The sequence below is a fragment of the Sitophilus oryzae genome, unplaced genomic scaffold (genome assembly GCF_002938485.1).
Source record: "Sitophilus oryzae breed Bouriz unplaced genomic scaffold, Soryzae_2.0 scaffold_1977_pilon_pilon, whole genome shotgun sequence".
Taxonomy (NCBI): domain Eukaryota; kingdom Metazoa; phylum Arthropoda; class Insecta; order Coleoptera; family Curculionidae; genus Sitophilus; species Sitophilus oryzae.
In genome coordinates, this window is record NW_022146698.1 from 657,264 (window position 1) to 680,632 (window position 23,369).

Below are 23,369 nucleotides of genomic sequence, written 5' to 3' on the forward strand. Positions count from 1 at the left end.
GATTTTGTGAAGCACCGGATTAATACTGGTCATGCTCAGCCGATTCGACAACGTCCTAGAAGGGTGCCCCTTTCCAAACAACAAGAAATGGAGACAATGGTAGATAAGATGTTAGAAGATGGAGTAATCGAAGAATCATCAAGTCCATGGTCATCTCCTGTTGTTTTGGTGACGAAGAAAGATGGTAGTACACGATTCTGCGTGGACTATAGGAAGCTCAATGACGTCACTATAGGAAGCTCAATGACGAGTTTAAATAGTGGACCCACGGAATCCGTAACAATATGTTTTCTAGTCCCATTAGGGACAGATAATCCAAAACGGGTCCAAAGTCTACTAGTTAAAAGTGGCACTTTTAAAAATTCTGTATTTCGAAGGGGACGATAACAAAATATCAAGTGCGCTATATTTTTGGAAAGGTAATTTTAAGTTCCTTTCAGTTAATTAAAAGTATACAGAGTGTCGCAAATAAGAAAATCAATTTTTCTGTTGATAAATTCTAAATTATTAGTTTAAAAAAATATATATTTAACTCATTAAATTCTATGTAAAAAGCTGCTTTGGAAATGTTCCCGTAAAAATACAAAATTTTCCATAGCAAAAACGTTACAAAGATTTGTTAAAAATGCACATTTTTGAAAAACACCCCGTAACCGCAGCCGTAATTCCGAAACGGTAACAGATATCGATGTACGGTTTTCACCATCATGTTTTTGATAAAAATTGAGCTCCAGACACTGATATTTGTTTTTGTCTATCTCCTATAGAAAAATTGAAGGGTGTTCCCTTTAAAAGCGTCCAATTTGACCCACCCTGTACGCAGGTTAGTTTAAGTTAGGTTGCTGGGGTTTGGAATCCAATTTCCAGTGACGATACCTACAATAATTATGCGTATTAGGTTCTTTTTGTGGTCTAGTAGTTGTTTTGTCTTTTTGCTATCTACCACTGGCCACAGTCTTCGAGCTATAGCGCAGTCCTCACGAAGAATTGTACAGCGAATATCATAATTTTTTAATATGCTTAATTCTGATTAGGCGTTTTGAAAAACGACTAAAACCAGATAAGTTCTTTGTAAAATGTTTTTCTTTTATTTAAAATGCCGGCGTTCTGTAATATGCCTAGTCTTTTAGATTATTTTTTAAGCAACTTGTAACGTTTTAGTTTCTCTATCTGTTAGTTTAGAGTAGGGAACACAAAATGTTGTTATTTTGGCGAAAGTTTGGAAATTGACAATTTTTGATTTTTATTTGAGATTCGAAATGACATTCTTTTAGGCACTAGTATATAAAAGTGACACTTGTTTAGGCACTTGTGCCTAAAAGTAAATTGACCCAGGTTTCAAAGTTGTTGGAGGTTGTCTCGTGTCTCGTGTCTCGTATAAGTTTTTCGACTTCTCGGGCACTAACGTGGAAAGCGCAGTTTCAGCAGCTTGTTGAATATCCAAAGACTCGTCATTATCACTCATTTTTTCACAAAACTTTGTAGGAAATACGGCGACGCACAGTGGAACGAGCTTATAGGAGCGGTTGGACATTAGGTTTTTTACTTGATACTTTCAATCTGGAAAACTTAAAATTATTTGTATATACTGTAATATTATGTAAAGAGGGACGTCTTAAATTATAACAAAAAATTGTTGTCTTACATAACTTAAGGGGCGTAACATATATAGGGCGCCCCAAAAATATAGTGTGTTTTACCAAAACCAATTTTTTTTAAAGCCCATAACTTTGCTTCATTGTTATCAAATTTTTTCGTTTTGAGTTTTTCTGGAGTGGAGGAACTTTGAGTTTTATTAGAAAAAATATTTTTAATAGATTAATAATTTATTATATTGGGTGGTCAACAAAAATGAGCCTTTGAAAATTGTTCATTACTGAAACATTTTTGGTCCGATTTTATTATTTGTGGTAATTTTGGAAAGCCAATGCTTTGAAATATACAAATTTAATGTCAAAATTGATATTTCATAAAAATTGAAGATGACGAACAATTTTAAAAATTAGGTACTTTTAAGTTTGTATTTTAATAAACGCAGTTTTAGATAAAGTTAATGTTTTCTGGACAAAATAATGGTAAAAAATAATGGTTTAGCATGCTTTTCTTTTCGTTTTTGAATATTTCAGCCAAGTGATAACCATATTAAATTACTGCATATTTGAAAATTATTTGAACGACTAGCAGTATTTGTTAATGTCAGGGTAAATGTCAAATAAGGCGTGCGGGAAAGTATCACTTTACGCATTTGTTAGGAAAATAACTATAGTAAAGTGATAGAACACTAATTTCTCATTAAAGTCCTATTTGAGAATTATTTTTTTAATAGTTCTGCTTATAATAATAAAACCGTAGATGTATCGGGGGGGGGGGGGTGCAATGATTTGGATATAATCTACTAATATACGATTTAGGATAGTACCTAATAATAATATCGGAATAACAATATATTTTTAAAGCCAGACTTGTTTAACCTATGTAAATTACTTAAAAGCCCCTTGGAAATAGTAGCCATCGTATAGATCAAAATTTATTTTTTTCAAAAAACGGCAAATTGGGGCAACTTTTTTATATATGTTTATAATAAGGGTATAATGGTCTATATGTATATGCCGCTATTCTTTTTATGGTACCTTGCGGCACTTACTTCATATTTCTTGATGATTAGATCTATAATAATAATTCAAAACTTTTTAATTCAAAAATATATAGTGGGTGATTGATGAGATGTATGTACAAAATTTTGCCAAAAATTAATTCACAAAGAACGAGTTAAATTAAAAAAATAATATTTTTTAAAAAACCTACCGCAGCTTGAGCAATAAAAAAATCAAATTGTGTTAATATTTTCAACATGAATTAGCATTTTTGAAAACGGTTAATTTTAAACCTTTGTAAAAACGACAAAATACATTTTTGTTTTCTAAAAATCAGTTTTTAAGAGAGGACTGACATTTGTTTTTGAAACTACCATATTCAGTTTTCCATTTTCCCAAAAAAAATTTTAGCCCCATGTCCAACATTTAACATGGGCTCGTTCCATTGTGCGACGTTTAAACCTGACAGAACTTTGTCATTAAACAATGCCTTATAGAAACCGATTACCAGAACATTTTAAAAAAATGTTTAAAAATGAATAATAATAATAGCATGAAAATCTCAAATTATCCGCTTTCACAAAAAATCTTTTATGAAATTCGTTGCGAAAAGAGTGTTTTAAGCACTCAACGAATTTTGCGTCCCGTGCTTAAAACACATTCATTTCGCAAGTTGTCACAAAAATAGCTATTATCAGCTAGATGCATATTTCATCGATAGTTTATTTTTTAGTTCATCTTAATAGCTTTATTTTTTTTGGAGATATTCGTCTTTGAAGAAAACACTAACTTTTTTCGTAATTTTTATATTAAAACCTTACCTTTGCTTTTGGTCCCAGTCAACATACAATTTTTAACTCTATGCAACAGACCTATAAAATAGTGTTGATGTTTACGCCATGTCCCTGTTACTGAAAAAGCATATCATTATTGTCAGTTGGCTGTTGGGCAGTTACTCCAGCAGAGATGCTTTTTAAGTCCAGGAGTTGCGCTATAGTTGCTTTAATTAAAGATGATAGAGATCGAAATTATGTCGCTAACAGATATAGGTGTGCACGAAGTACAGTGCAGTCGCCTCCTCGATACAAGTTCAAATGCAAGACGTCCAAATACCTTCGTATCAGAACTTCGAATCGAGACGATCGACTTATTGTAAGTTTATCGCTAAGAAACCGGCGCGGCGCGGCGTTTGCTAGCTTTTCAAATTTGTAATATAGAGAAAATATATAAAAATTTAAAAGAAACTGAAATCAAAGTTTAAAAACTATATCACAGATCAACAGTAGCAAATAATATTTTTTTTGTAATGTAGATGAAGCTAAATGATAAATATGAGGTTAAAGTTTTCCCTTTTATTTTACGAAAAATTGCATTTTCCTCAATTCTTTACTTTATTCCCCGTTTACCTTGTGGCTGTCGTTGTAACTGTGTTTACAATTCTTCTCCATTGCGTTCTATAGCGCGCTGCTTCCTCCCACTGTTTTTGTATGTTTATCCCCTTTAAATTTTCACAGAAAATATCTTTGTACTTTTTGAGTTGTCCACCCGCTTTCCTCTTACCGTCTACCTAACCTAACCAACTCACCGTAAAGAAGAGATTTTGGTATGCGATTTACTTGCATCCTGCAACTGATGCGAATAAGCAGTGTGTCTCAACAAATTTTACATTGCCTTGAAATTACTGCGAGATGGAGATTTTCAGAAGTAAACTTTCCAGTATTTTATTAAAATCATTCTTGCCAACCAAGATATCACTCGAAAAAAATTGTACATTGTATAACTTTTTTCGATATAATGAGATACAAAATGAGATTTTTCATCCCAATCTGTAAATAAAAGAAACATGCGCATGATCAAAAATATACGGTGATAAATTGATTTGAAAATGACTATCAACGACATTCCTTATAGTAGGTGTTTCAAAAAGCATGTGCCATCTCTCGTGGGGAGATTCCTCACGTAAAAATAAGATTTATTTTTCATATCAACATAGGTCCGATTCTTTGTTTCGTAGCTACAGGGTGTTAAGGTCTTAATATTTTTTCGATTTATTTTCCAAGTACTTTTAGCGTTTGGAATGAAATTTTGAGGGTAAAAGTTACTATAAATAATAAATAAGACATATTTTAAAATTAAAGAAGTATCGACATATTCACCAGGGACGTGCATAGCCAATGAATTTGTTTCACTTGATAGCGAAATAGTATAGGTAGTTTAAAGCCGATTAAAAGTTGTCTATTGATATTTCGTCGATTTCGGCCTCCTTGATAAAAGCCTTGGATAAACGCAATTTTATTAATTTGTACCTTGATCCAAGTCTAATAGCAATCTTTTAAAAATTTTAAGATCATTAACTTAATAAGTACTCATTGATTCCTCATCAAAAAATAAGAGAAAAAGTTTCTATAAACATGGGTATGGAAAAGTATAGTTTTAGAGTTACAGGATGTTAAAACTTTTGAAAATTAGATTGTAGGCCAAATTCTACAAAATATCAAGAGATAACTTTTAATCGGCATTAATCGGCCTACACAATTTTGATATCAATAGAAAAACAGTCACTAGGGCACATGTTTTTTTTTCGAAAAATATTCCTGTGATAACCCATATGCAAAATGAATGAATTTATCGACACTATTTAGCATTAAAATAGCTATAACTATATATAACTTATAGTAACTTCTACCCTCAAAATTTCATTCAAATCACTAAAACTACTTGGAAGAAAATTATAATAAATCTAAAAATGACTTTAACACCCTGTAGCTACGAAACAAAGCAAAAACGGAGCTATGTTGATATGAACAATAAATCTTATTTTTACGTGAGGAATCCATACAATTGCATGGGTCTCCTCGATCAACTGACCTATCAGAGCTGCAAAAATTCAGTTTTAAAAGAAACTTAAATTTTAAGTCTTAAGTTTGCTTTTGAAAAATGACTTAAAATCAAATGACTTAAGCCATTAAAATGATTTAAGTCAAAGAAAAAATTTAAGTTTTTTGTGACCTGTGACCTATCTATTTTAGATTTTTTATGCGGTATGGTTAACAACAAGGTTTACAAAAAAACTTATGAATTAACAGGAAAAGTTTAATTAAGTCGACCGGTCGTTCTGTGAGAATAGCTAGAAATTCAGTTCGAAAAAGACGCATTTATGTATGTACTCAAAACTATGGCGGATTTTTTGAACATCTTCTAAAATAACTTAGTGTATGTAGGGATATTTTTTTTAAGTTTTAGTTTGTGTAATGTAAATTGTAAAGAGCCGTTTAATACTATATTTTTTCCTTTTATAAGTTATAAATCATAACAAAATAAGAACACCATGTCAACTAAGCGAAATTAGTCTAGTTAAGAATTGGCTATAACTCAGTAATTTTTTGAAAAAAACATATAGCTTATATCGCTGAGAAGCTTAAAATATGTCGCTTTTTATAAAGTTACGGCCAACTATGGTTTCCATTTAAAAAAACATATATTTGTGTCATATGTCAAAAATGACAGGCTTTAGAAAAAATCGGAGAACACAAACTCATTCTGGATGTGATTATCTACAAATTTATCTGAAAACTTTTTGTCTAAAATAGATTATAATGAAATTAGGCACAATTTTTAAAATAGTCAAAATTTGTTTTTTTTTCGAAATACGTATCTAGTAAGCCATAAACTTTTTCAAAAATCTAAAAGGCGCATATTTATGACCCCACAAAACTGGAATTCATTCCCCATTTAACCGACTCTCTATCTCCAGTAGTTTCCGAGATAGCCATAGAGAACATCGTAGGAAACTCACCCTATACATATAAAATAATAGCGATATTCATCTCCACGCCAACACTGACGCCGTTTTTGTTTCGATCGTATGCCCTGTTTGGAACTAGCGAGCGGAATTATTGAACTCCAGTAAACTATGCTAATTTGGTATTTCTTTAATTCAAGAAAATCGCCGTCTTTTAAAAGAATGCAACAAAATATTTTGGTTGCACACACCTTAACTTTAAAGTTCTAAAAAAACAAAACTTTATTTAAATTGGCAAACAATCGCATTCGTAAGAAGAACAAAAATAAAGCTATGCTGGCATTGGGTGGCCCCTCCATATTTCGCTTATAAGTGAGGTCGATGGTCCTCCTATAATCCAAGTCGCTGCAGAACAAGTAGTAGTGCTGCGTGGCCTAAACAAAAACAGACGATTGACCGGTAAGTAAAAGACCAGTTTTCTTATGAGTTTCTAATTTCTCGTATCTAATTTTAAAAGTATCGATACCAATAGCAGTGTAAGGTTGTATTTAAAATGTAAAAATGCACTGACTTCCACAGCCGGAGTAAAATTACGCAAGGGCGCAGGGTGTAAATGAATATAAGTGCGAAAATATTGAGATAATTATTTTTTTTAAATGAGGGTGGTTTAATTTTTTTTGATTTGGCTTTTCAGAATAAAGTTATTTGCGTATACAGGGTGATTTGTGTTACGAAAATTTCTATATCAGGTTTTTTATTTAATTTTTTTACAAAATATGCCGGTATTGATTTAAAAATATATTTATAGACTACAGGGTGATTCAAATATATTTTTTTCACTAACTTTTTTTTCCGCTTGGCTGATTTCCCACAAAAATTCCTTTCTAAAGATCCATAATGTCATCATCGATAACCAAGTTTTTAAATTATGAGAATTTTTAGACAAAATTTTCTGAACTTTTATATAGCTCTCAACAATTGCGCCCCTTTTATATTCTGAGATAAATGAACGTAATTTATGAATGAAATTTGTTTTTGTCAACAGTTTTTGGTATCCCAAGTTGATATTTATTCACTGATAATCTGTTTTAAAATAATTATTTTGCATCAGTACACACTTTGTCATCATCAACAGTGGCATCCAAAATCAAATTTGTTTTTTTTTAGTGTAAACCGTTTTTGAAAAAAAGTCCATAATATAACTGGAATAATTGGGCCTATAGAGACAAATATTCTTGTAAGGAAATGTCAAGTGTAATTTACAATATTTTTTGAGAATGGATATTATGGGTATTCACACCTGGTGTGGGACACTGGTATTCAGGGGGCGCACATACGGGAGGGGGGATGGGGTAATTGCCCCTCCCAGCAAGACATTTATAAATAAATTAAAATGTGGTATAAAATAAAATTGCCACAAAAGAAATTAATAATACCAATCAAAATGGAAAATCCAGGCCAATCCAATTTTTTTCCCAAAGTCACAATATCTATCATCGCAAATTTAATTTAAACCTAGTACTTTACTCACTGCCTGTATATCTAATATTATATAAAATTATCGTGTCACAGTTTACTTATACACCATACTCCTCCGAAACGACTTAACCGATTTTGATGAAATTTTATATGTTTATTCAGTATGAGAATAGGTTGTTATTTGTTTTTTATACCTCTCAGTGATAAGGGTGGTCCACCCCAATTTTTTTTTTAATTTTTTGAACAACATTTTTTATTTTTATTCTTTTATGATGCGTTATTAAAAAATACATACAACCCTATTTTAACCCTTCTACCATCATCCTCTATTTTTTAATATATAATAGTAATTCAATAATTTTTAATCCCGTGAATAAAAATGACTGTTGTCCCACAAAAATATTTATATGACAAAACAACGTTTGCCGGGTCAGTTTATAAACTTATAAATAAGTATAACTTCTTAAAGTAAAAAGTAATTTTTTTCCATTAACTTTTATATAGCCAAAATGAATTGTACTAAAAGAAAAATTATTTAAAAGATATTTATAATACCGTATGATCGAAAAAAAAACGGCGACAGCAATGGCTATGAAAAGAAGATCGCTGTCATTTTATATGGGAAATATCATCGATTGTCATTTCCCAGCCAACTGGACGTCGTTTTTTTTTTCGATCATACGATACCGTTTAATCGAAATAAATGGCGTCAAAGACGACTGAGGAATGGCAATCGACAACAACTTTTCTTTATTATCTTTATTAAGGCTAGTAAAGACTAGTATTTGAGATTGTTTAGATCGTAATTTAGAATTACATTGATAACATGACTAAAATTAATAGCGTACATTCATTATAATACAGTCTATGGAGACTAATGCTCGGTCTCAAGAGTGACTGTTGGTACTAACAAATCCATGTGATTTCGTTACGCTATATTGTACCGTAAAAACAATAATAATAAACTTTTGAATGTAGACGCTAGGGAGCACTGTCTTACAATTTAACAAAGATTGCGCGTTTTTTTCAAAAAAATTAAATTGTACAGTATATTTATGTAATTTTAGCTCTAAAGAGTAATAAAAGCTTACAAAGTCAGCCAAAACCGCATCTTGATATCCTCTTTCAAACCGAAGATATTAGCAAAATTATAATAAATACAAAAAATAAGTCTTTAATTACCTACCTTATTTTTATAACACGGTATCAGTAGCCCCCTTTTAATTATGCCCATTCTAATAAAAAATAAGATAAAAACGATTAGTTTATTTTAAAATCAGAATACCATAATACCAGATATATTAATAACTAAAAATTAAGATGTTTTTTTTTGAAGATTGCTTCTTGGGATTATGGTCCGTAATAAAATGTATTTTTTAAGTCAAACAATCAAACAAATTATCATAGTCAACGTTTCGATCTTTATAAGATCTTTATCAAAACCTTTTTATTATAACCTTGGACGTCACAAAAACAAAATTATAAATTTACATTTTAATACCAGTAATAGTCGCATTACTACTACGTTTAATATTAATATGTAAATGTGTTTGTTAAATTGTAAGACGCTCTCCCTAGCGTCTATACATTCAAAAGCTTATTATTGTTGTTTACGTGGTATATTATAGATTAAGAGTTTATAGATTAACTCTTTTAAACGAGCTCTCATTTGTTGGATTCCGATCATCCAGTCCGGAGTTATTAATATTTAAATAAAAACAGATCTAACCTTCCCCCACCACATTATTTTAGCAGATAGGGGCCATCCATAAATTACGTCACACGAATTTTAGGACTTTTGAATCCCTCCCCCCGTCCTTGTCACAGGTTGTCACGTTTTTAGAACACCCTCCCCCCTGATGTGACGTCACATATTTTTCAAATTTATGCATGTATTAAAAAATCATGAAAAGAAAACTGTTATTTTCATTTTTTTCTTATTTTTATTAAATGTGAGTGCTAAATTATTAATAAATACATATACAGGGTGTTTCAAAACAAATGCGAAAATCTTCAGGGGGTGATTCCTTGTTAAAAATAAAGGGTAGTTTGCTTTATAAACGTTGGGTCAAAAGTCAACCATTAGGGAGATATCGCGGTACAAAGATGGCGGAAAAATAATGTTTTTATTTTTTATCTTGAAAACGAAAAGAGATAGACTAATGAAATTTTATGGAAGCATTACTGTTATGAAAACACACTTTCAGGTAATTTTTTACTTTTTTTTTAAATGAGTGGAAGGGTTGAATTAAACTACCCCTATCATTCTTGTTAACGAAATTTAAAGAAAAATCTTATCAAACACATGCAAATGCTTTAATTTGGATAGTTTAGTTTGTTTAGAAACTTTTTACCTCTTGTGTTTTTTGATAAAACTCACCGATTGGAAATTAAAAATAAAATGTAAAGCATTACATGTCAGGACAAAAAACATTTTCAGATTAAGAATCTAGTGATAATAACGATAATAATAATCATCTAGATAACAACGTATTGCAGTAGAGTAATGTCAAATAAAATAATATTAGAAACATCCTAAAAAGTAACAGCGGCCGACTAGATTTTTTCTAAAAAATTACAGCAGCCCACTAGATTCTTTATCAGAAAATGTTTTTGTCTTGACATGTAATGCTTTACATTTTATTATTTAATTTCAAATCGGTGAGTTTTATCAAAAAATACAAGAGATAAAAAAGTTTCTAAACAAACTAAACTATCCAAATTAATTTTTTGCATGTGTTTGATAAGATTTTCTTTAAATTTCGTTAACAAGAATGATAGGGGTAGTTTATTTCAACCCCTTCCACTCATTTTAAAAAGTGAAAAATTACCAAAAAGTGTGTTTTCATAACAGTAATGCTTCCATAAAATTTTATTAGTCTATCTCTTTTCGTTTTCAAGATAAAAAATAAAAACATTATTTTTCCGCCATCTTTGTACCGCAATATCTCCCTAATGGTTGACTTTTGACCCAACGTTTATGAAGCAAACTACCCTTTATTTTGAACAAGGAATCAACCCCTGAAGTTTTTCGCATTTGTTTTGAAACACCCTGTATATATATAGATCAAAGTCGAAAATTTTTCAAGTTTTTTTTACATATATGTATAAATTTCGTGCTTTACTATTTTAAATTTTAACATGTTACGTCACAAAACTTTTAACCCCCCCTGCCCCTTGACACACTATGTTACATTACGGTGATACCCTCCCCTCCATTAACGTGTGACGTAATTTATGGATGGCCCCATAGGGGAAAATGGTTCTACCAAAAAAGATCCAAAATTTACTGAATATTATGAAGCTATTATTTATAATACATCTTACCTAGGCAAAATTTCTTAAACATTGCATTTTGTTATTTTCCATAGCAGTTACGCCCTCTAGCGGCCGTTCTACAAACTTAAAAATAATTTCCAGCAATTTCTCATGGTTTCTTTAGTTATAAATATTTTTTTCCGTAAGTTCTACGACTAATACTTTCCGAGACACAGTAGAGGGCTAATCTTAGTGGGACACCCTGTACAGAAGAATTGTGTCCGATTTCGACACATTTTAGTCTCGAAACCTGATTTTACTTTGAATTAAATGTCTCACATTTTTACACTATTTTTTCCCCCGACAAGAAGTACATGATATTTGTCGAAACACCCGCTGTCCCCCACGTGAGATTAAGTGAGATTCAGGTTTACCCTCTCCCCCTTGATTGCTTCACAAACCTCTTAAGCTAATGACATTGGATTTCAATGTTTAATATTTTTTTTTATTTAGTCGGACTTAAAATGATGTTTACGAGTATGTAGGAAAAAAATATAATAATTGTTAAAAATTACAATTATTTTTAGTTTTGAAACGTACATTTTTAATGGACCTATATTATTTTTTTACAGAAAACATAATGTTTATTATTGATGATTCAAACACACATTTTTATGGAACTTAATAATTATCCGTTAAATAGAAAATGTGTACGGTACAGAATTTTAATGTTAATTCATGGCTATTTTTTTTCAATGAGACCATCTATTGGAACATGAATGCAAATGCATGTATAGAATTATCATCGAATTCTTCATCAATTATTCGCGTATCAGGTATGCACATACCGGGTGTTTTTCAAAAGTAGCTCACGACTCTAACTTGTTTATTTCTTCAGATAAAAAAATAATTTTTGTTTGACATTTGCGCCAACTACGCATTTGCTAATTTGCTTTTGACATGGTTTTAATAAAATAATTAATTTTTAATCAAGGAGCCTTGGAAAACAGATTTGGTCGTCTGTGTTTCGTGACTTTTCCTGGCCGATTAAAAGTTGCTCAATCGTATTTTTAATCATAACTTCATTTTTCAAATAGAACGGGGCTCATTATCATATTTAAAAAAAAACATTTTTTACGAATAATTTAGTATCATATACCTACTTGAATATTTCCAGTCAAAATGTCAAGTCGTTATGTACACTGCACCTCTGAACTATTTTTTTAAGCATAACTGCCAAAAGTTCACATATGGTTTGTCATTTTATGCATAATTTAATTTTCAATCAAATATAGTAACAAATACCGAGGGTACAATTCTGATTTATGTCATATCTACATATCTATACTAATATATAAAATCCTTAAGTGACAGACATACTGATTAATCACGATCCTGCTCAAACCACTCAACGTAAGAAGCTCAGTTTTGGCATACAGATTGATTCTAGGGTGTAGAGGTTCGATAAGAAGGGATTTTGCGAAATTCCAGTTCCAAGGGGGTGAAACCAACCCTCAAATATTACAATATTTTTTATTTAAAAAACGGTCAAGTTTCCGAAAAAACGCTTAAACACGTATATTTTATTTTGTTTTTTTACATATTTTAAGATTTTTTAAAAATGTATACAGGGTGTTTCGAAAAACTGGTCATTGATTAATCACGATCCTGCTTAAAGCGCTTGACGTAAAAAGCTGATTTTTGGAAAACAGATTGACTTTAGGGTGTAGAAGATCGATAAGAAGGGATTTTTCGAAACTCGAATTCTAAGGGGGTGAAACTATCCCTCAAATATTAAAATATTTTTTATTTAAAAACCGGTGAGTTTTTCGGAAAAACTCTTAAACACATATATTTTATTTTGTTGTTTTACATGTTTTAAGATTTTTTATAAATTTATACAGGGTGTTTCATAAAATATGACCATTGAGTAATCACGATTCTGCTTAAGCTGCTGGACGTTTAAAGCTGATTTTTGACAAACGGATTGACTGTGGGGTGTAGAGGTTCGATAAGGAGGGGTTTCTCGAATCTCAAATTCCAAGAGGGTGAAAACGCCCCTCAAATATTACAATATTTGTTATTTAAAAAACGGTTAGTCTTTCGGAAAAACGCTTGGATAAGCATAATTTATTTGGTTTTTTAACATATTTTGAAATTTTTTAAAAAATCATACAGGGTGTTCCAAAAAGTTGGGTAATTTCTTAACCACGATTCTGCTCAAACTGCTTGACGTAAAAAGCTTGTTTTTGGCAAACGGATTTTTCGTAAGTCAAATTCCAACGAGATGAAACTACCCCTCAAATATTACCAAGTTATATAATAATATCGCCATATTGTTTTTTCTCATGCTGACATAAATGTGAGAAAATTTTATCCAGTTTGTATGTTAATGGAAATTCTTGCTTTGCTTTATCATCACCATTACAAATGATTAATTCAACGCGAACGAAGTCGCTGGTACACGCTAGTACTAATATATAAAATCCTTAAGTGACTGACATACTGATTAATCACGATCCTGCTCAAACGACTCAACGTAAGAAGCTCAATTTTGGTTACACAGGTTGATTCTAGGGTGTAGAGGTTCAATAAGAAGGGATTTTTCGAAATTCCAGTTCCAAGAGGGTGAAACCACCCCTCAAATATTACAATATTTTTATTTAAAAAACGGTCAAGTTTCCGAAAAAAAACGCTTAAACACGTATATTTTATTTTTGTTTTTTACATATTTTAAGATTTTTAAAAATGTATACAGGGTGTTTCGAAAAATCTGGTCATTGATTAATCACGATCCTGCTTAAAGCGCTTGACGTAAAAAGCTGATTTTGGAAAACAGATTGACTTTAGGGTGTAGAAGATCGATAAGAAGGGATTTTTCGAAACTCGAATTCTAGGGGGTGAAACTATCCCTCAAATATTAAAATATTTTTTATTTAAAAACCGGTGAGTTTTTCGGAAAAACTCTTAAACACATATATTTTATTTTGTTGTTTTACATGTTTTAAGATTTTTTATAAATTTATACAGGGTGTTTCATAAAATATGACCATTGAGTAATCACGATTCTGCTTAAACTTTAAAGCTGATTTTTGGCAAACGGATTGACTGTGGGGTGTAGAGGTTCGATAAGAAGGGGTTTCTCGAATTTCAAATTCCGAGAGGGTGAAAACGCCCCTCAACAACAATATTTGTTATTTAAAAAACGGTTAGTTTTTGGGAAAACTCTTGGACACGATAGCTTATTTTGATTTTTTACATATTTTGAAATTTTTTAAAAAATCATACAGGGTGTTGCAAAAAGTTGGGTAATTGATTAACCACGATTCTGCGTAAAAGGTTTGATAAGGAGGGGTTTCTCGAATCTCAAATTTCAAAGAGGGTGAAAACGCCCCTCAAATATTACAATATTTGTTATCTAAAAAACGGTTAGTCTTATTTAAGTCGTTTTTATGATGTAAGTGTACAGGGTGGCGCCTCTCATACGCCGCGGAAACTCCAAGGAGAACGGTAGTTTATATCGAAATGAAATTTTGGCAGCATATGTAGGTTAACTGAAACCATTTTATAAAAATATATAGAATTATACAGGGTGTCCCCAAAAAAAGTTACACATCAAGGTTGTGTTTTTTCTAATGGAACACCCTATATATTAATTGATTTTCTGATTCTAGGAAAAAATAAAGGTGAGTTTTATTAAAGAAGCATATACCTAAAATCTAAGGATTTTGACATATTTTAAATTTTGTGAAAATAAAGAGTAAATTTTAAATTTCGATAACAGCTACCTAAATTTTAGTTGACCTTATATAGTCTGATATTTAATTACAGTAACTATTGTATGTTAAACAAAATTTAAATTTGATCCGAAAAGTTATACAGGGTGAGACAAAATTAATATGGAACATTAGTCACTTTTAAAAGCAAGTTACTCCTTTATTTTAAGTGGAACATCCACTATATTTTTCCGGTGTTCAATGGGAAATTCATATATCTTCAAAATTTTATTAAGGTTGCCTACCCCTAAGACAAATATTTTCCTAGATATTTTAATTTTTATGATTTTGCGTCAGTAGATCTTTATTATTTGAAAAAAATCTAGATGGCTGTGTCATATATCTTTTGTTAATTTAACAAAAGTTAAAGATTGTAGAGTAAAATACTCAACGGTAAAAAAAGATACGCGTATAAAACATATTTCAATTATTACAGAATTAAAACTAGAAATAAACCTATAATTATGTGACAAAAATTAGCTAGATGAAATCAAATGCTCAAAATGCTTCCTTTCCTGTTAACTGCATAAAATGTCTTTTCAAAAGGATCTTTTCATTTTAAAAGGCATTATGTGGAGTTCTACCTCGAAAAGCAGTCACAATAATTTGAATGCACACTGCATTCACCAACTAATAGAATCATATCAATTTTCTCTGATGTAGGATAAGTTTGCATTTTCGGCAAATTTCTGAGAATTTTTTTTGTTTTAACTAGTTGTTAAAGTTAGACTAATTAAACAGCTATGTTGAAGTAACGTCAGACATATCAGCTAGATTTTATCAATTAATAAAGATCTACTCAGATCAAATCATTTAAATGAAAATATCTAGGAAAATCTTTGTTTGAGGGGTAGGCAACCTTAATAGTATTTTGTACCTTAATTTATTGTAGATACAGATGAGACTAAAACCACATAAAATAAAACGGTTAATTTTCAGAACAACTACAAACACAAAAATATGTTTTTTTTTATAAAATTTAACCGATTTTGTAGTACTTTATTGTATCCATTACAGACAGATGTCATCGAATACATGTCTATTAAAAAATGGTGATGTGTTTTAATCACTATGTGTGTAATATATTAAGGTTTATAAGGGGCTGGGGGATTTTAAGGTGCTCTTCAATATATTCGAGATAAATTTCTTTCGTTCGTCTTTCGGGTTACAAAACGGAGTCGGGGATTCACTTGAAAGACACAACAGACTCTGAAACTCAGACAACAGAAAACTGATTCCGAAAAACTAACATTTTATTTACTAGTGGTTGTAATTGTTTCTTTATTCTGCTGCTTGACTGCCGCCTAACAGTTTTAAAAAAATGCTGCTGTTAAAAATTTATCATAAAAATATATAAAAATCTGACTTTTCTAAAAAGACTTAAATATTTTTAATGGCTTAAGTCTTTTCTAAAAAGACTTAAATCTTTTTCTATTCGGAATAAAGATTTAAATCACAAATCATTTCGAAAAAAACTTAAAACTTGAGTCTTAAATCAGCTTTCGAAAAATGATTTAAATAAAAAAAAACTTAAGTTTTTTGGGAGCTTGCAGCTCTGTCTGTGTATATGATTTAAGAAATTAAAACACAAATAAAGCTGTTATTCAGCGATATATCATGTTCCTATACCTAAAACTTCTGGTTTCTTCAGCAAAGCCATTTAAAAGATAATAATTTTATTATAATTGTTTCGTTTAAACGTTACTATGACAAATATTTAAACTTATATTATATTGTATCAATTAGACTTGCTAAATTTCTAAAATTGTCATGGTAAGGAAATTTTTGAAATGATACTGTAATAATAGAATTATTGATGGTTAATAGCTCTACTTAAGAAACCGTAAGGTTTAGGTATAGGAACGTGATACATCGTTGAAAAGCAATTTTATCAGTTTTTTGATGTTTTAAATAATATACATAGGGTTGAATTTCAAATAACAAAGATTTGAGCAATTTTATAACAAACGGAAATAAATAATTTCCTTGCTCTACTTGTGTAATATCCAATCAGTTGATTTAGACAGATCGAATATGTCGACTTTCGTTAACTTATAAACGAAATTTCAACTTTTAAAAGGTTCAATTTTAACATGTTTTTGGCAATTTTTGCATATAGGTATGTTTTATTTATTATCTCAAAAAATGTTAAAGATAGATATAGGTTACTATAATAGAAAAATTATGAGATATGAAAGTAGTTTCCAAAATTGTAATAATATACTAGGTGTTCCATTTAAAATAGGAAAGATACTACCACTTTTTAGTATGAAGCGGCAACACTGTAATGCTGAAAATATTTTAGAAAGATAGAGAGAAATTTTCAAAAAAAATCTATTACTGGTTCTCCATAAACGTCTAACGTCCCATCGCCGTGAATCTTATCTGTCTTTTAGTTTTTTAAATAATATAGATAGGGCTAAATTTAAAAGAAAAAAGATTTGAGCAATTTTATAACAAACGGAAATAAATAATTTCCTTGCTCTACTTGTGTAATATCCAATCAGTTGATTTAGACAGATCGAATATGTCGACTTTCATTAACTTATAAACGAAATTTCAACTTTTAAAAGGTTCAATTTTAACATGTTTTTGTCAATTTTTGCATATAGGTATGTTTTATTTATTATCTCAAAAAATGTCTAAAGATAGATGTTACTATAATAGAAAAATTATGAGATATGAAAGTAGTTTCCAAAAATGTGTTCCATTTAAAAGTGTGAAAGTGTGTTCCATTTAAAATAAGAAAGATTCTACCATTTTTCAAATGATTTTTTTTAGAATTTAGAATGAGGGGGAGGGGGGTTAATTACACCTACCTTACAGATCTATTATGTCCCCCTTTCTTGAGTTATAACTCATCATACAGTCCCAGGGCTTTGACAAAAACCAGTATCTGGGACGGTTTTATAGAGGGTAGTTCTCCATCTCCAATATCAGTCGTACCAAAGTTCATGGCACGAATGGTTGTCGCCTCGGCGCACTCAGTGATGAGGTGTAGGTACTGGTGTTTCCCCATTTTCCCCACAGAATCTGCATTCGCCGTTTTTTCTTAGTTTCAATCTACTAAGACAGTGTCCTGTTAAAAACCCCGTGACAATCCGAAGATTGTTCTTACTTAAATCCAGGAAGATCTTTGATTTTTCTTGGTCGTAAGCCCTCAGAAACTTCTTCGAGTGTCTTAGACCGTTGCAAGATTCCCATTCCAGGTTGCGGATGGAGTCTTCCAAGTTCTTGAGTTCCGCCTTGAGTTGCTTACCACTTGGAAAGCAGAACGGTTCTGGTCCAGTTAGTGGAGTGTTCGCTCCTTTTCTAGCTAGATCATTTGCTTTTTCATTGCCTTCTATCCCTTAGTGAGCAGGCACCCAGAGTAGGAGGACTTTTTTCTTTGCTTAATCTATTCAGCTTCTCTATGCATTCTTTGACCAATTTTTCAAACGATGCGACAACATTATAACGCTGAAGATATTTTAGATAAATGAAGCAGGGTGCCTTTATATATAACTCCATATCCATCTCCATATATATATATCATTCTCAGTAACATATCTGTAGATTGTCAGGTGGATTCTGAATTTAAAACTTCAAGGCTTTTTTTCTTTTTTATTTATGCCCTATTAGTAATCAACTGAAATATAATTACTTATAATTGCTAACATAAAAAATATAAAGAAGGTACATATTACTAAGAAAAATGCGATATAATGGTGTAGTCTTAGTTTATTTCAATTGGATATAACCATAGACACGGATTATAGAAAACCTGCACTAGTGTATTCTGGTAAGTAATAGAGAAATATAGATTTTTTTCCACTGAATAGGCTACAAAAATTTAGTATGTGCTAAGAATATCGTCTCATTTCGCCATATTATGTCTTGGCAAAGATAAGAAATATTTAAGATTAAGTTTTGATTTATTTAATGTTTGTATTATATTCGATGTGTACTTGAAACTATTTCTAGCAATAACTTCCATATTATTATGATATCTTTTCATAAAACTTATACCTAAATATATTTTATTTCATTTAACATAAAAATAGAAGAAATTAAGCATGATTGAAAGTATTAAATTTAGAAAGGGCGTTATTGAACTACTTCAACTTTCCCAAAATGTAGTTTTGGAACTGTTTAATTTAAGTAAGGAGCTAGATATTTGGTTGGTAACTGTGCATACGAATGTTACTGCTGTAACTGTTCTTTGTTATGGTTTTGTAACGGGTACCTATAATTGAACAAGATTATAAGAACAATGACAAAAATAGTAGGCTAATAGGTGAGATATGTATAGTAGGAACCATAATTAATACTTCAATAAGATAGGCCTAACTTGACACGTCTGAGAACAGACACTTGAACATTAACAAGAACCAGAAATTATATGTCTATATTATTATACGGCTCAGCCCTCAACAACTCGTAACCGTATACACCAGTGTACACCAGTGCAGACACGCACACTCACACAACCACACCTACACTCATCCTACACTAGTACACACTGATGTAACTGCCTTCAGGCTTCATCAGTACGGTAAGGAATCAGGAAGCGAAGAAACCGATCCCAAAACACAAAAAAACCAGGAAGCAAACGATGCAACGAGGCGCCGTGTGAAACCCAGGAGATGGAAAAAAAAGATTGATGAAGAAACGAAAATAAAAGATGGAAAATAAAAGGAGCAAACGGGAGCCTAAAGCCCCAATTTGCAGCCAAGAACCAGAGTCGTCCAGGATTTCGTCCAGAACAGCCGCGGAGGTAGCCAACAGCAACCCGCCGCAATACCCTTAGCCGTGGTACCAATATGAAAAAGAAAGAAATAGTGAGGGAAATGTATAAAAAAAGAAGAAAGATACCTATATAAGATATCTACCTACCTGGTATGCAAATTAAATTGAATACTATTCATAAGCCAGTAATTTTATACTAAATAAATTATGATCTTGTTTTAGGTATTCTATACCTACATGAAATTTACGTATCTTAAAAAAGTGATGCATGCATAAAGTAATATAGGTATCTGTATATGAGAAAATCTTCCAATTAATAAATAGGTATCCAATAATAAACGAAGACGAACCTTAAGACAACAACCTAAATATTATACCGGGTGCGCTGCGTCTCAAAATTAAAAGGACCCCCTATAACTTTTTTATTTTTTCAGATAAACAAACGAGATTTGGTATATTAGCATATGACATAAATTAGGATTGATTGACGTATTCAATTGTTTTCTGCCACTTCCTGTTTCACTGGAAATGACTACAACTTTTGATTTTTAAATGACACCCTCGGTATTTTTTTTTTACTTCACTGGTTAGAAAATAACATTCTGAATAGAATGACATATCATGTCAACTTTTGACATTTTCGCATATGGTTTATTTGACATTATAACTTGCATTTCGTAACAAAAATTTGATTCGAAATACCAAGTGTGTAGTATCAAATTATTCGTATAAAATGCTTTTTCCAAATATGTTAAAGAGCCACCCTCGTTCCATTTGAAAAAATTGAGATGCGATTAAAAATACAATTTGAGCATTTTCTAACTGGCCAGGACAAGACACTAAAAACATTAGAAGAATTATTTTTCCTAAGGCTCCTTGATTAAGAATTAGTGTTTTTAACATAGCCGTGGCACTCTAGATTGAATTTTAAAATACGATCTTTTAATAAGCGAGAATGTCAAAAGTTGTCATATTATGGTATGTCATTCTATTCAGAATGTCGTTTTCTATCGAATAAAATAAATAAATACCGAGGGTGCCATTTAAAAATCAAAAACTGTAGTCATTTCCGGTGAAACAGGAAGTGACCAAAAACAATTGAATAAGTCAATCAATCCTAATTTATGTCATATACTAACATACCAATCTCGTTTTTTATCTGAAAAATAAATAAGTTATAGGGGTGAGCCACTTTTGAAACGCACTCGGTATACGTACAGATGACGTACAATTGATAACCAGAAGAATATATCAACTATAGTAAATTCAACCCCAAGATGCACCAAACGTAAACAGAGACATGAGGCAAGCACGTGAACAGGAACGCTGTAGTAATATAACCAGACCGCACTAAGGTCGGATATTTCAAATCATAAAATTATTATGTATATTTTTATGATTTCTTTTTACTATTGTTTATATTTTATGATAGAAATTTATATGATATAAATGGGTAATTATTGGGAAAACTGGAAATCGTCCTATTTTCACCAAAAATGGTATACACCCTATTTTGAGGTCGTAGATTACGAATCTGACCAAACCTAACCAACCAGCGGTCTCTTACCGTTTTTCAGAAAAACAGAAAATAATTTCAACATTGAATTTTTCTTTATTTCAGCCCTATAAAGTAATAATTTCACTATATTTTTATTATATCATAGTTTATCTAAAAACCACACTTGATTGAGGATTGAAAAATGTCCAAAATTTTACTGAAAAACAATTTTCTTAACAAAATAACAAAGAAAACTGAGACCAGATGGAAGTTTGACATTTCATATATTTTTCTTTCTCTCTCCTATGTAATGAGAGAGACAAATATTTGAATTTTTTCGGGTGATTAGGGATTTTAAATAAATTACCTATTATGAGATTTAACAATAGTTAAATATACCTATATCCACAAAGTTACGCGGAAGAGTTTTAATTACATTGCTTTCAACTTATATGCTTAGGGGGTTGATATTTTTATGTTATATTATATTAAAAAAAGATTAACCCCTTCGCAAAGAAGTTATATAAATACTATTTATAAGCACGAAGTTGCATGAAAGAGTTTTGATTGCATTGGTTTCAACTTCTGTGCGGAGGGGGTTAATTTTTTTATATAATATAACTAAAAAAGATTAACACCCTCCGCATAGAAGTTGTAACCAATGCAAACAAAACTCTTTCGTGCCACTTCGTGGTTATAAATAGTCAGATCTCGTTGGTAAAATAGTAGTTATAGGAAGGAGCCGTTCCTCAGGCGACCGCCTTTCGTAATCCCAGAATGAGCGAAAAAAACACGCTAAATTTACGTTCAGCATTGGCAACGTTGCTCTAAATGCCAGAAACACATAACCCAACATTTTCAGATTGTTTACAAATTTATTTTAGCAAATTTTCCTCTATTATGCATAGAATTGGTTAAAAAAGTAACAGAAAATAGCAAAAACCTCATTGTTTAGTGAATACCTAACGAAATATGTGCTAGAAAACCTTAAAAATATGAGAAATTAAGTAAAATTCTATGTTGAAACTATTTTCCGTTTTTCTGAAAAACGGTAAGAGACTGTCAGGAAAAATGTTCAGATTCGTAATCTACGACCTCAAAATAGGGTGTATACCAATTTTGGTGAAAATCGGACGCGATTTCCAGTTTTCTCAATAATTACCTTTAATTATTATCAAACTGCATATAATTAGAGAAATAAAGTGGTGGGAAGGGGGCGGGAATATTAAAACATTACATTACTCTTTGGCACGACCGATTTTAACAAATTTGGTGTTTTTTAAAAGGGCTTAATTTGTCCTTTAAAATAATTATCTTTTTATTTGATACTACTGATTTTTTTTATTTCCATTATTGACAGCAATATCTGAATATCTGTATAAATAGGTATCTGTTTCTATAATACTATTTGCAAAAAATGCAATGATGCAAACGTTTTTACATCATTTAAAAGACCAATTGCATTATAACATAATTTAATACATTTTAGTTGACAAAAAATCACTTAGATTTAACTTGCTTTCGTAGCCTGCTGTATTATCCGTTTTAAAGTATAACGACATTTTTTTTTTGAAAAACTAGTCAAATAAAAAATAAATATTTTTAAACATAACATTTATTAACATTAGATTTACAAAATTTATAATTTTATTAACATTTACAAAATAATAATTTTATATAAAATATATAACTTTTGACTTTTTGTAGTAGGGACGTGTGTACTAATTGTAAAAATATTTTATGCAAACATAAATATTATTTTCTCTATTTGTAACTTGTAACTTGTACAAAGTGATCAACAATTATTATTGAAATAGTTGACCGTTCTGATTTTACTCGCTTGGTTGGAAATAAATTTAAAAAGCATTTTTATTTTATCAAACAGTATTCCTTAACGCACTATGCAAGCCGACCCTGTAAAAAATTTCAACCGCCTACCCCAACGGCTCTATGGCCGGCCGGCCAATCAGGGTAGATTTCGCCGCTGGCTCTCGCCTGACACGTGCTGATCACGCACTGTGCATTTGTTTATACTGGTGCATTTTGAATTTGAATACAGTTTAGTAATGAGAACTATCGAACAGAAACTATCAACACATTTTTAAGTTTTTTGAAGAACCGTTATCCCGATTTGAATGAGATTTGGGGTGCCTACATTTTGCTAATGAGACTTTCACAAAAATCAAGATGAAAGTACGGGATGGTTTAAAAATATCCTCACCCTCACATATATTTTAACAGAAATATTTACCAATTCCACCGAAGACCGATTTTTTTCCCTAAAATGACCCTTC

The 23,369-nt window shown here is 30.9% G+C and overlaps 1 protein-coding gene across 1 annotated transcript in view; it reads left to right on the forward strand.

The window, feature by feature from the left end:
• Positions 1-6,669: 6,669 nt before the first annotated feature.
• LOC115883718 overlaps positions 6,670-23,369 on the forward strand; it is a 97,098-nt gene continuing 80,398 nt past the window's right edge. The window contains exon 1 of the mRNA XM_030902118.1: positions 6,670-6,795. The gene's annotated coding sequence lies outside the window, so the exon portion shown is untranslated. The remainder of the gene's footprint in view (positions 6,796-23,369) is intronic.